The sequence below is a fragment of the Lutra lutra genome, chromosome 4, assembly GCF_902655055.1.
Source record: "Lutra lutra chromosome 4, mLutLut1.2, whole genome shotgun sequence".
Classification (NCBI taxonomy): domain Eukaryota; kingdom Metazoa; phylum Chordata; class Mammalia; order Carnivora; family Mustelidae; genus Lutra; species Lutra lutra.
This window is the reverse complement of record NC_062281.1, coordinates 186,269,893-186,281,997: the sequence shown is the minus strand read 5'-3', so window position 1 is coordinate 186,281,997 and position 12,105 is coordinate 186,269,893.

Sequence of the window (12,105 nt, the reverse complement as noted above, 5' to 3'; positions counted from 1 at the left end):
GGCCGGGAGCAGGGGAACGGGGGAGAGGGGAGGGATCCTCTGGCCCTCACTTGTCGCCACCCGGTGACCCTGGCTGAAGGTCGAGGAAGGGGGCGGAGGGGAGAGGCGCGGAGATTCCAGAATTTGGGGCACAGAGTACACAACCTTAATTTAACAACCAGAGCTCAATAACACTAATTCCATTACGCCCATTTTGCAGGGGAAGAAACTGAGGCTCACAGAAGCCAGATGCCTTGCCTGATGTCCCTTGGCCGTGAGGGACAGTGATTTCTCACCGCCAGCTCCTGCTTTGGGGCCCGCTGGCTTAGGGTGGAGGTCCAGAGGGGCCCGAGTGTACCAGAGGCCTCACTGGCAGACAAGAGCCAAGCACCCCTTAGCAGGGTCCCCCGCTTCTCTGGGCTTACCCAGGGTGCAGAGAGCCGAGGCCCGGCGCCTTTTCTCAGCTGGGGCCTCCTGCCTCCTGCAGTAACAGCGGCTCCATCGGGGGCTCACCTGCAAGTCCACTCACATGTGTTCCCACAGACTCACACACACTCGCAGACACTAGTGCACACACAGCCATCTGCATTCACACTGACACACAGTCACACACATGTGCACACAGCCAGCTCCTGAGCAAACCTTCCCGTGCACAAACACATCTCTCTCCGTGTGCCTTCCCCTACCCGTGTGCCTTTTACAGGCCAGGAAGCCAGGTTCGCTGGCTCCCCTCAAACACCCGCTGATCGCCTGGGTGGGTTTCCAGGGATGGATGAGGTTTGGGGCAGGAGCGTGAAGTGGAGCTGGAGGCCTCCAGCAGGACAGAGCCAGGCCTGGTGGCAGTGCCAGGGGATGGGAGCACGTGCTGACCTGGTTCTCTTCCCCCAGACCTGGGGCCCTCTCTGGAGTGGGGGTCAGGTGGGGAGTGGCTCTAGGCAGACCAGGTGTGAGTGCCAGCTCTGTTCACACAAAGCTGTGTGACCTTGGGCAAGTTGCCTCAGCTCTCTGAGCCTCAGTGTTTTCATCTGTTAACTGGGGGTAAAAGGAAATCTCACCTCACAGGATTGCTGTACACATTAATGAGAAATATATGCAAAAATGACCGGCACATAGTAGGTACCTAACTCAGGGTTGAAAATAAATAACAGTGACAGTAAACACAGATATGTTGCCTTGTTACATCACCAAGCTTCCCTACACCCACGGGAAGCCTGAAGAGTCTCCATTCGATGACTGTGTGTGAAGCACCTACTATGTGCCCGTATGAGCAAGAGAGATGGGGCAGCCCCAGTGTCCTTTCTCTTCTTCCTGTGGTGGGGAGACTGGACTTGGCTCTGAGGGATGGCTCTGACTCACCATGACGCAGGACGCTTGTCACAGCTGCTGATGTTCCCAGCTGGCAGCCTAGCAGCTCTGGGGGCAGGGGGGGGACTGGGAGGAGGGGGACCCCAGCAGACAACAGGGCAGTTGACAGAGGAGAGGACGCCTGGGGAGCCCACTATGTCCCCTTCAGCCTAAGACAGGGACAGGTGGGTGAGGCTGGGCAGTGGCCCCACCCTCAGTCCCCCACCATCCCAGAGAAGGGACCAGGGTGGGGTGAGGTGGCTCTGGCTCTCCCTGCCTCCGGCATTCATGCTGAGCAGCTCCACACTGACTCAATCTTCTCCTTGTACTGACTGGTGCTCAGAGAGGGGCAAGGGCTTGCCCAAGGTCACACAGCAAATGGCTAAAGGAGTCAAATCCAGGTGTCCTGCCTGTCAACCCAACTTGGCACTAACTAAAGACTGGGCCTTGCAGGGGTGGGCAGCTCCCCCTTGCATGCCCACATTCACCTTCCCAGTCCTTGGAATTCTGCTGAAGCTGACGATTCCCAGATTCCCAGATAGCTCTAAGATGTATGGTTGTCCTTCCCGGGGGGCAGGCTGTCCTTTCCCAGATCAGCCCACAGTCCATCTGTCCTGTGACCTTCCATGACCCTCCCCCAGAGCCCTTTATGGGGGAAGAGAAGGAGCCCCTTGTGGATGAGGGGACGAGAAGAGTACCCAAGGGAGTGCCCTGAATCCCATTCTCCCATCCTGACTTTGGGGATCCAGCCAGAGCCCCCGCTCCTGTGGCCTGCCCCCACTCTTCCTAGTCAGCAGCAAACATTCACAGCCGGCCCGGAGTGCCTGGTCCTGGGCTGGGCACTGGAGCATGGAGAGCAGATGCTGCGGGGCCTGATGGGAGAAAGATCAATCAGGTGGAGCCTCACGGGGATGAATCAGACTCAGTCCAAGCCCAGATGCTCCTGGGGGTGGGGGGGGCAGGCATGGCATGGGGGGGGCCATGCGCATAAATAGTTTGGGTCAGTGAGGATCGTGGTATGTCCCCATGCCAGCTGAGCATTGTAAGAGCAGAGTCCCTTCTTTTAAGGGTCGTGGGGATGGCTGCAAGGTGTTGGTGACCCTGCAATGGGAATGTGAGGGTTGAGTGGGACATTGGCAGGGAGACAAGGAGGAGCGCTCTGTGTGCTCAAGGCCATGGAGGCAGGGATGCTGGAGGGTGTACAGGGGACCGGAGCAACTGAGGTCTGGGGGGGGCCAGCAGGAGAGGACAAGGCTTCCGGCTGGGGTTGCCCAGCTCCAGGCCTTGAGCAGCATCTCAGCTCCGGTTTCTCGGGAAAGGCAGAGCTGGATGAGCAGAAAGAACAGAACTGGAAGCCCAGCAGACCTGGGTTTGACTCTGGTGCCCAGAACGGTACGTGGCAAATGCTCAGTCAGGGTTTGTTGACCGAATCCAGGAAAGTGAGACCTGTCCAAGGTCACGTATCTAGAAGCTGATTATGGCCACGACTGACTGACGCAACCTTTCCTTCATCCATCCAATGTTCATTGAGCCCCTGCTGTGTGCCCAGCTCTGTGCGGCTCTGGTTAACCATAGATGAGACACCCCGGGTTCCTGTTCCCTGGGGGAGCACAGCGAGCTGGCGGGCGGCGGCATTGATCCAGTGACGACCCGGGTGAGCTGAGAATCACAACCCCCCAAAAGCACTAGGAGAGAGCTGTTGGCGGTGTGCAAAAGAAACCCCTTATCCTGCCTAGGGCCTGGAGGGAGTGTCCAGTAGAAGTGACAGTGACTAAATTCACAGCTAAAAAGGGGGAGCGGGACTTGGTCCGGCAGCCAGACGGGCACGGGCAGCGGTCTGAACAGTCTGGAGACAGGACGAGGGACAGACTCCCAGGAGGGAGAGAGGACCTTCGTGGCTGGAGCCCAGAGCAGGAGGAGGGGGCAGGAGCCACTTCCCATGGGGCCTCACACGGGATCAGGCCTTTAGCCAAAGAGCCATGGGAAGCCCCATCCTCTGCTTCCTTCCTTCCAGTCACCCTCAGGGGCAGTTGAGGCCTGCAGATGTCAGGTCCCAGATTGAGGTGTCAGATCCCAGTCTAGTTCCCCGTTTCTCTAGAGGCCCAGCCCTGCCTGGGTCCTGAGCCCCAGAGCTAGGCCCTTCCGGGGAAGCCTGAGAAAGAAGGCCGTGGGCTGACCTCAGACTGTGCCCATTCTCAGCTCCATGCTCAGGACTGAGGGTTTCTAGCTGGAGTGGGGTGATAGGCCAGAGTCCTGCCCACCATGTCCCCTGCCCCCAGGAAACAAGACGAAGTATGTGGGATTGGGAGAGAGAGAAAGGAGCATGAGCCCCCTGTCTGATAGGGGAGGCAAAGTCCTCAGGGAGCTCTAAGTTGACAGAGGAGACACAGCCACTGTGCCAGACGCTGGGGACATCGGGAAGAGACCAGCCTCTGCCCTGGAGAAGTTTCCAGCCTGGTGAGTAAACAGGTACACTAAATTCATCACTTAACTGCCTGTCCCAGGCTTGGTGCACAGGGGCTGCTTCATGACAGGATCCCTTTCTCAGGGTTCAGAGGGTGATACTCTGCCTCCGGGTGTTGGCTCTCTGCAGGCAGGTAGGAGGCCCCTGTGCTGGGACCAAGGCAGACAGGTTAGACCCCTGCGGTGCCTTTCCGGAGCTGTGAGTGTCATACAGGAGGTGGCCACGAGGGGGCAGCCTGAGACAGCATCATTCTTTACTTTCATCTTCCTTTCCCCCGTCCCTTGGCCGACTGACCCAGAAAGTACTACGCTGGCAACTCGGACCCAGCCACATGGTACGACCTGCACAAAGGTGCCCAGCTGAGGGGAAAGGCACTAAAATCCTGCTGGTGCTCTGCTCAGCAAGCCCTGGGCTGTGTCTGCCCCCATGTGGGGTGCCTTTTTCTTAACCCAAAGGTGTCATCTCCTCGCTAAGCTGAATTCTACAAGGCAGTGTCCACACAGATCTGTACAAAGTCTCCCTATAGGCCAGCAACACTGCTGAGCTCAGACGTCACCTGGTCCTAGCCCCCCACTGTGCAGATGCAGCAAGTGAGACCCAGGAAAGGAACCCGGGCTCGTTAGGAGCAGAGCGGGGACTGGACCCCCATAGCCAGTGGGGCTCCCTGCTCCACCTGGAAGGTTCAGGTGCTAGGTGCTACCTCTGGAGACCAGACTGTGCCTAAGAAAGAAGGCCACAGGGGCACCTGGGTGGCTCAGTGGGGTAAGCCTCTGCCTTCGGCTCAGGTCATGATCCCAGGGTCCTGGGATTGAGCCCCGCATCAGACTCTACTCAGTGGAGAGCCTGCTTCCCCCCTCTCTCTCTGCCTGCTGTTCTGTTTACTTGTGATCAGGCAGTTAAGTGATGAATTTAGTGTACCTGTTTACTCACCAGGCTGGAAGCTTCTCCAGGGCAGAGGCTGGTCTCTTCCCGATGTCCCCAGCGTCTGGCACAGTGGCTGTGTCTCCTCTGTCAACTTAGAGCTCCCTGAGGACTTTGCCTCCCCTATCAGACAGGGGGCTCATGCTCCTTTCTCTCTCTCCCAATCCCATCTACTTCATCTCTCTGCCTGCTGCTCTGTCTACTTGTGATCTCTGCTCTGTCTACTTGCGATCTCTCTCTCTTTTTTCTTAAAGAAGAAAAGAAAGAAATCCAGCCACAGGCCAACCTCAGAATATGTCCATTCTGGAGTGCAGTGACAGGTCAGTCACCACCACTGCTCCATGTCCCCCAAGGCAGCAAGCTGGACTAGGTGGGGTAAAGAGAGAGTCAGGTGAGCCTCCAGTCTGATGGAGGAGACACAGCCACTGTGCTAGGCATGGGAGAGACTGGGGAAAGACTGAACCCTGCCCTGGAGAAGCTTCCAGCCTGGGAGTAAATAGGCAGTGGGGTGTCCTTAGTACTTGGACAGAGATCTCCCCGTTCCTCCATGGACAGGCTTCCTTGTGGTCATCACAGACCCATCCTCAGTGGGGAAGAGCCCCGCTGACCCAGGTAAGGCCATTGGTGAGGGCTTAGAGGCAGTTTCAGGTGTTTGAGTTAATAACAGCAAAACATAATCCTGTGCGATCAGCTTTGCTGAGACCCGTACAGGTCCTGTTCTGCCAGTCCTCCCAGCAACCCTAGGGTGGGGCCGAGTTGTGGCCACACTGCCCCTTCTTTCTTGACCTCTGGGGTGATTCCGAGCTTGGTGACTCCTGGGGATGGACAACATCCCCTGCATTTCTGCTTCATGATGTTTGCACAAGCTCTGCACCCACCTTGAACAGTCCCCACCACACACGTCCCTCAAGTCTCACCACGTAGGTCTTTCCTGTTTCACTCCTCATTCATCAAATACTGATCAAATCTGTGCCTGCAACGTGTTGTCTGCCCAAACAACGGGATACAGTGGAGAGTAATCAGGCAAGTCTCAGCTGTCTTGGAGATTAGAGCAGTTCTCAGCAAACTATGATCCTTGGGCCAAATCTGGCCCTTGGCCTCTTTTTGTAAATAAAGTTTTATTGAAACATATCCATGCTCATTGGTTAACCTGTTGTCTATGGCTGCTTCACCTTTTTTTAAGATTTTGTTTATTTAGTTATTTGAGAGAGAGAGAGAGTACAAGCAGGGAGGTGGGCGGGGAGGTGGTGGAGAGAGTACGAGACTCCTTGCCAAGCTGGGAGCCTGAGATCATGACCTGAGCTGAAGGCAGACACTTAAGTGATTGAGCCACCCAGGCGCCCCTAAAGATTTTTTTTTAAGTAATCTCTACACCCAGTGTGGGGCTTGAACTCACAACCCTGAGATCAAGAGTTGTAGGTTCCACTGATTGAGCCAGCCAGGCACCCCTATGGCTGCATCACCTTACAACAGCAGAGTCTTTTTTTTTTTTTTAACATTTTTTTATTTATTTGACAGACAGAAATCACACGTAGGCAGAGGGGCAGGCAGAGAGAGAGGGGGAAGCAGGCTCCCCACTGAGCGGAGAGGCTGATGCGGGGTTCGACCCCAGGACCCTTGCATCATGACCTGAGCCAAAGGCAGAGGCTTTAACCCACTGAGCCACCCAAGCGCCCCACAACAGCAGAGTCTTGTAGTTGCAACTGAAATGGTACAGTCCTCAAGCCAGAAATACTTGCTCTCTGGTCCTTTGCAGAAAAAGCTTGCCAACACTGACTTAGTTTGGCAGAGAGAGAGATAGTAGCAAGTCACTGAAATGAATGCATGTATTGACAAATTGTGAGAAGAGCCAGGAGGGGCATAACGGGGCAGGGACTGAGATGTAAGGTTAGACTGGCCACCACTTCTCACCTTCCACCCCTGATACCCTGACCAGGTCATCCAGGGCAGGACATGCCAGCCCACTGGAAGGTCAAATTTTGGATGGGAGTGACCCCCCAGGGTTGTGTTTATGCCAGACAGAGGTGAGGGTCCTGTTGGTGTCTGCGGCTTGGACCACTGCCCTCATTCTCCCATTATCTGACCTCGCCTGGCCTCAAGGCCTCCATGTCCTCCATCTCTTAGTCCCCCAGGGAGGCAGACAGAGCAGGAAGTACTGTTCCTTCTACAAATGGGACAACAGAGGCTCCTTCTGTTTAATGACTTGGCTGACCCTGGCTGAGCCATAGGCAGAGATCTCGGTGTCGTGGGAGAGCCCCAAACAGTATTTAGGACAGCGGGTTCTGGCCCAGGACTCGTGTGAACAAGTCTGTGCCCCTCTGGGCCTCAGTCTGTTCATCTGTAACCGAGAGGGTTGGAGAAACAAACTTACACTATTTTCTGGATCTGCCGGTGGCACGCCAGGGCTCGCCCCATCCCTCTCCAGGCCTCGGTTTGCTTCTGTAAAGTGAGGAGAGAAATGCTTCAGCTGGTTCCAGGCCAGGGAGATCACAGATGGGAATGCTTTGAGCTCAGAGGAAGAAAGGCGTTCTATAAACCCAGGGGGTTATTAGGGTGATGGGGATCAGGTATGGCTGAAGCGGGGAAGGCCCCAGGGCAGCATTTGGTCTGACCAGCAGAGGGCACTGTGGGGGAAGCTGTGGGGAAGCTAAGGCGGGATCCTGAGCTGGAATGCCTTTGTTCCTTCTGCAACAGGGACCCAGGCCCTACGGTGTATCAAACCTGCAGAGCTGAGTGTGGGGACATGACCGTGAATGAATGGAACCCAAGATGCGGTCTAGGGGTGGGAGGGGGAGGACACGGAACAAACAGGTCTTTTTTTTTTTTTCTTTTAAGGATTTATTTATTTGAGAGAGAGAGAAAGAGTGCAAAGCAGGGCAGACAGAGAAAGAGAAGCAGACACCACCACCATCACCCCCGCCCACCCCCGCCCCCCGCCGCTGAGCAGGGAGCCTGACGTGGGGCTGGATTCCAGGAACTTGGGATCACCATCTGAGCTGAAGGCAGAGGCTTAACCGACTGAGCCACCCAGGGTTCCAGAACCAACAGGTCTTGACACAGAAATGGGAGCTATGGTGGTTGGGGGCCTGACAGGGGTGGTGACCCCCTTGCAGGGGGCTCAGGGGAAGCTGGGAGGGGTCGTTCAGCCTGAAGCCCAGGTCGAGGGTCTGGGCCAGACAGCCAGAGGGATACCATGGAGAAGGAAAGCACAGGAGAGGCCTGGGTTCAAACCCTGTCTCTGGCCCACGGGTAACTTTCCTCACTCCTCTGGGCCTGGAGTTCCTCACCTATAAAATGGAAATCGTAACAGCGCCCACCCCACAGAGCTGTCATGAGGATTAAATTAGGTAGATGTCACCTCTGGAACGCCTCTAGAGCAGGGCCCGACCCATGAAACTTCCTTGAATGTTGCTAGGGTGACCTCGGGCCGGTGGCTTGGCTGTTGGCGACTGAAGCCATGGGGGACTTGTGTTCACTTTGTGAGGAGGACAGGTCTGAGGATGGGGCCACCTGGAGAAGAGGAGAGGAGGGACAGCCGGAGAGATTGGGGGAGGGGGTATGGAGTTGGGGGAGGGTAGGGTGCAGCAAAGGAAGGGAGTTTGGAAGAAGAGTCTCCAAGCTCCCCATTCAGCCCCAACCTCCTACCCTGTTGAGTCGCCCCTCCAGCCCCCTCCTCACCTGTATGCCCTTGGGCACATCCCTGGGTCCCCACTGAGCCTCAGTTTCCTCCTCTGTAAAATGGGGGAATAACTCCTGCATTGGGGGGCTTCAAAGATTCTCCAAACCCCTCGTCATCTCCTATTGTACCCGCCCCCCTCCCTGGCCCCGTGAGGGTCTGTGTCTGGCTCTGCCCCTAGAGTCACCCAGGCGTTCTGTTTAAAAACCAGCGGCAGAGGAAAACCCCTAAAACAAACCCAGCACAGCCGGTCTTCCCTGCGGGGACCCTGCCCAGCCCTGCCCAGCCCGCTCCTGCCTTCCAGGTCCTAGAAGCGGCTGGGGATAAAATCACACTTTGGGAAAGAGTTTTCCCCAGTGGGTGGGGGCGGCAATCAGGTCAGGCCGGAGCTGACAGAAGGGCCCCCGGGATTCCCCAAGGAATCAGATGATCCTGTCCCGGCTGGTAGGACAGTGGGCCTCAGAATCCCTTGGGAAGATTCCAGAGCCCAACTGCTGCCCCCACACCCTCAAGTCTTGGTTCCCTCCTCTGCCGAGGAGCTAGGGCGGGGGTGTGGCTGGTGGACGGGGTCCAGCCGTGGGGCTTTGAGACCTGCTGGGAGCGCGGGGAAGCCAGTTTGGGGAAGGGGCTGGGGTGGGCTGGGAGGAAGTGGGCTTCTGGGCTCTGTGTGAGGATGGGGGACACTTGGAGCAGGCTTGGAGGCCCAGAAGGTAGCAAGAAAGATATAAAGGGATCAGAAGCACAGGAGGAAAAAAGAGGGGGAGGCTTCTGACTGGCTCAGTAGGAGCGTGTGACTCTGAATTTTGGGGTTGTGAGTTCAAGTCCCACGTTGGGTGAAGAGATCACTTAAAAATAAAATCTTTTTTTAAAAAAAGGAAGCGCAAGAGAGAACATGGGACAAAGACACAGATACACACAGGGATAGCAAGCAAATCCAAATGAAAATACAAATTTTTAGGATTTCCCTAGGATGACAGTCCTTATGCACATTGTCCCTTTTTGTCCTCACCACTGGCCTAGGAAGTGGGGACTCTTTGCGGGGACGGTGTATGGGGCTGGTTCCTTTGGGGACTCTGAGCTTCAGAACTGAGTCACTGGAGCAGCTCCATGGCCTGGGGTGGGGGACGGGTGCTTAGGATGGAGGTCATGGCTGAGCAGGAGCAAGGTCAGGCCTGATCCTGGAGGTCAGGGGGCAGGGTTGGTCAGCAGCAGCGTGCGCCAGGCCTTGGAGGAGGCTTGGCCTCGGGGACAGGAGACACTTCTCCACCCCACTAGGGGAGCCAGGGTGTCTTGCTGGAAGCCCAGGCCCCGCCGTCTCCCTGGTTCTCACTCGGAAGCCCATTGGGTGCCCTGACGCTCGGCAGAGTGAGCCAGGGAGGTTCTGGCTGCTCATCTCTGTGTCCCGTGGGAAGCACGTGGCCACTGCCACACACCCACCCACCCCCCACTCCCCCAACACCCAGAGGATCGGGTTCATGGTCTGGGATGGAGAGCCTGGTCCAAATTTGGAGATGAGGAAGAGATGATCTAGGCAGAGGGTGACGGAGGCCGGGTGGAACTCTGGAGGGCCTCAGGGTAAACCCTCTTCTGGGGGGCTTGTCAGGTGATTCTTTTCTTTTCTTTTCTTTTCTTTTTTTTAAGATTTTATTTATTTGACAGAGAGAGACACAGTGAGAGAGGGACACAAGCAGGGGGAGTGGCAGAGGGAGAAGCAGGCTTCCGGCCAAGCAGGGAGCCCGATGCAGGGCTCGATCTCAGGACCCTGGGATCATGACCTGAGCCAAAGGCAGACACTTAACGACTGAGCCCCCCAGGCACCCCAAGTCTGGTGGTTCTTGCTCCCAAACCGGCTGACTCCTTCCCAGGCCGCCTGCAGTTCATTCCTGGCCTCCAGGTTCTCTCTCTGCTACCTCTTCTGCCCCTATCATCAGCCCTCTCCCCATAGCTCCCGAGGCCTCCCCCCACTGTCCGCTGGGGCAGCAGGCCTGGACCACTTGGGTGCAGAGGGAGAAAGAAGACACGGGGCCTGCAGCGGGAGGCGGGGATGGGGAGGACAGATCTCTGAGCTGCGGATGGGACGAAGCTCTGGGAGGTTGGACAGACAAGGGAGATTCCACCTGTAGCCAAGTGCGTTCAGCCTGCTCTGAGCCGACCTTGTTTATGGGTAGCTGTGAGGATGTGGGGTTCTGCGCCTGGCATGTCCTTGTGCTCAAGGAGAGTTCACTCCTATCAGTATTGGAGGTGGCCTCCCATGACCTTGTCTCACCCCCTTCCTTCTCACCAGAGAAACCAAGACTCTGAGAGGGTGTGGGTTCTGTCTCAGGTCACACAGCACGCAGAGCCAGCTGGGCAGGCACCTCCCCAGGGTGGGTCCCTTGGGACAGCTCCATTGTGCTCTCCCCAGCAGGAAATCGCTGTGCTCAGCAGCCTGGGCCACGGGAGAGGAGGAACAAGTTTGGCTACGTGACTGGCAGGCCCCGAAGGTTGAGCCAGGCCCAGCACCGGGAAAACAACCTGCTGGGGGCCGCCTGGGCGCGGCCAGTGGGGTGGGCATGGGGTGGAGACCTCGCTGCCCGGAGAGGGAGCATGAGCTGAGCGGCCGTCTCACTCAGGGATGGTCTGGGACAAGGTCACAGGGCCCTATGCCCCCGACCTACCTGCAGGGAGGCAGAGGGGTGAACAAGAGGCTGCTGGGGGTTGTGGGGGAGCGGGCATGTGGGCCGAGGGGCCAGTGGGTGCACAGAGCACCTGGGGGTGATTTGCACGGGCTGACCACCTGCTCATCAGCTCTAGCCTACAGGAATCAGGGTGGCCATCCAGGGGGGAGGAAGGCTCAGCCCTGCCCGCTGGCAGCTGGCACCCAAGGGGCCCAGTGCGCACGGAAGCAAGGCCCAAGGGAGAAGAGTTGGGCTTCTGCCAGAATGCCTGGCCAGAAGACTTGGAACAAGGTGTAGTCTCCCTTCTGGGCCTCAGTTCCCCTTGGGAACTCATGGAACCATTGTGTCCCTCACTGCTAGAAGAGGCTCAGAGCAGACTCGGGGCCAGGAAGTCAGCAGGGAGAAGGCTCCTGGGGCCCAGGTGGTCCACGGCACCGCTGGTCGCCCCATAGAGAGCCCTGAATGCCAGACCCAGTGGTCAGAATTTATCAGGAAGCCAAGTGGGGCCACTGAAGGTTTCAGCACAAGAGAAGGGAGGGTTCAGCTGAGCCTGCCAGGAGGGAGGAGACTGGAGGCCCCAGCTTGGGTGGCGGCCGGGGCCCGCAAGGAGCGGGGGGCCAGGGTTCAGGGAAGAGTAGAGGAATTACAAGTGCAATCTCCCTGGGGTCATTCCTGGTTGCCCCTCCCCGCCAGAGGAAGTACCCACAGGCTGCTGGTGTGTTAAAACTCTTGTATCTTCTTTGAACACAGAACAAAGCCAGCTTGGAAGTGGGTCAGCACAGAATGCCTCCCTGCTTCTCCCTGGACACCCCAGCACCAAAAGCCCCGGGCAGGGGGTGCCCAGAGCCAGGCAGCAGCGCACAAAGTAGCAGGAACAGGCACAGCGTAGGGAGGCAGAGCCCTCACCTGGACAGCAGGAGGGCGGGCGAGGAAGCAGGTGTCCCTTGGGGGGCCAACATTCACCCTGTGAGCTGGAGGTGGCGGGTGGGGGACAGAGCCTCAGTGGGGGGCAGGGAGAACCCGGACACCAATCAGCATCATTAGAGGAGCCGTCCCCATAGCCC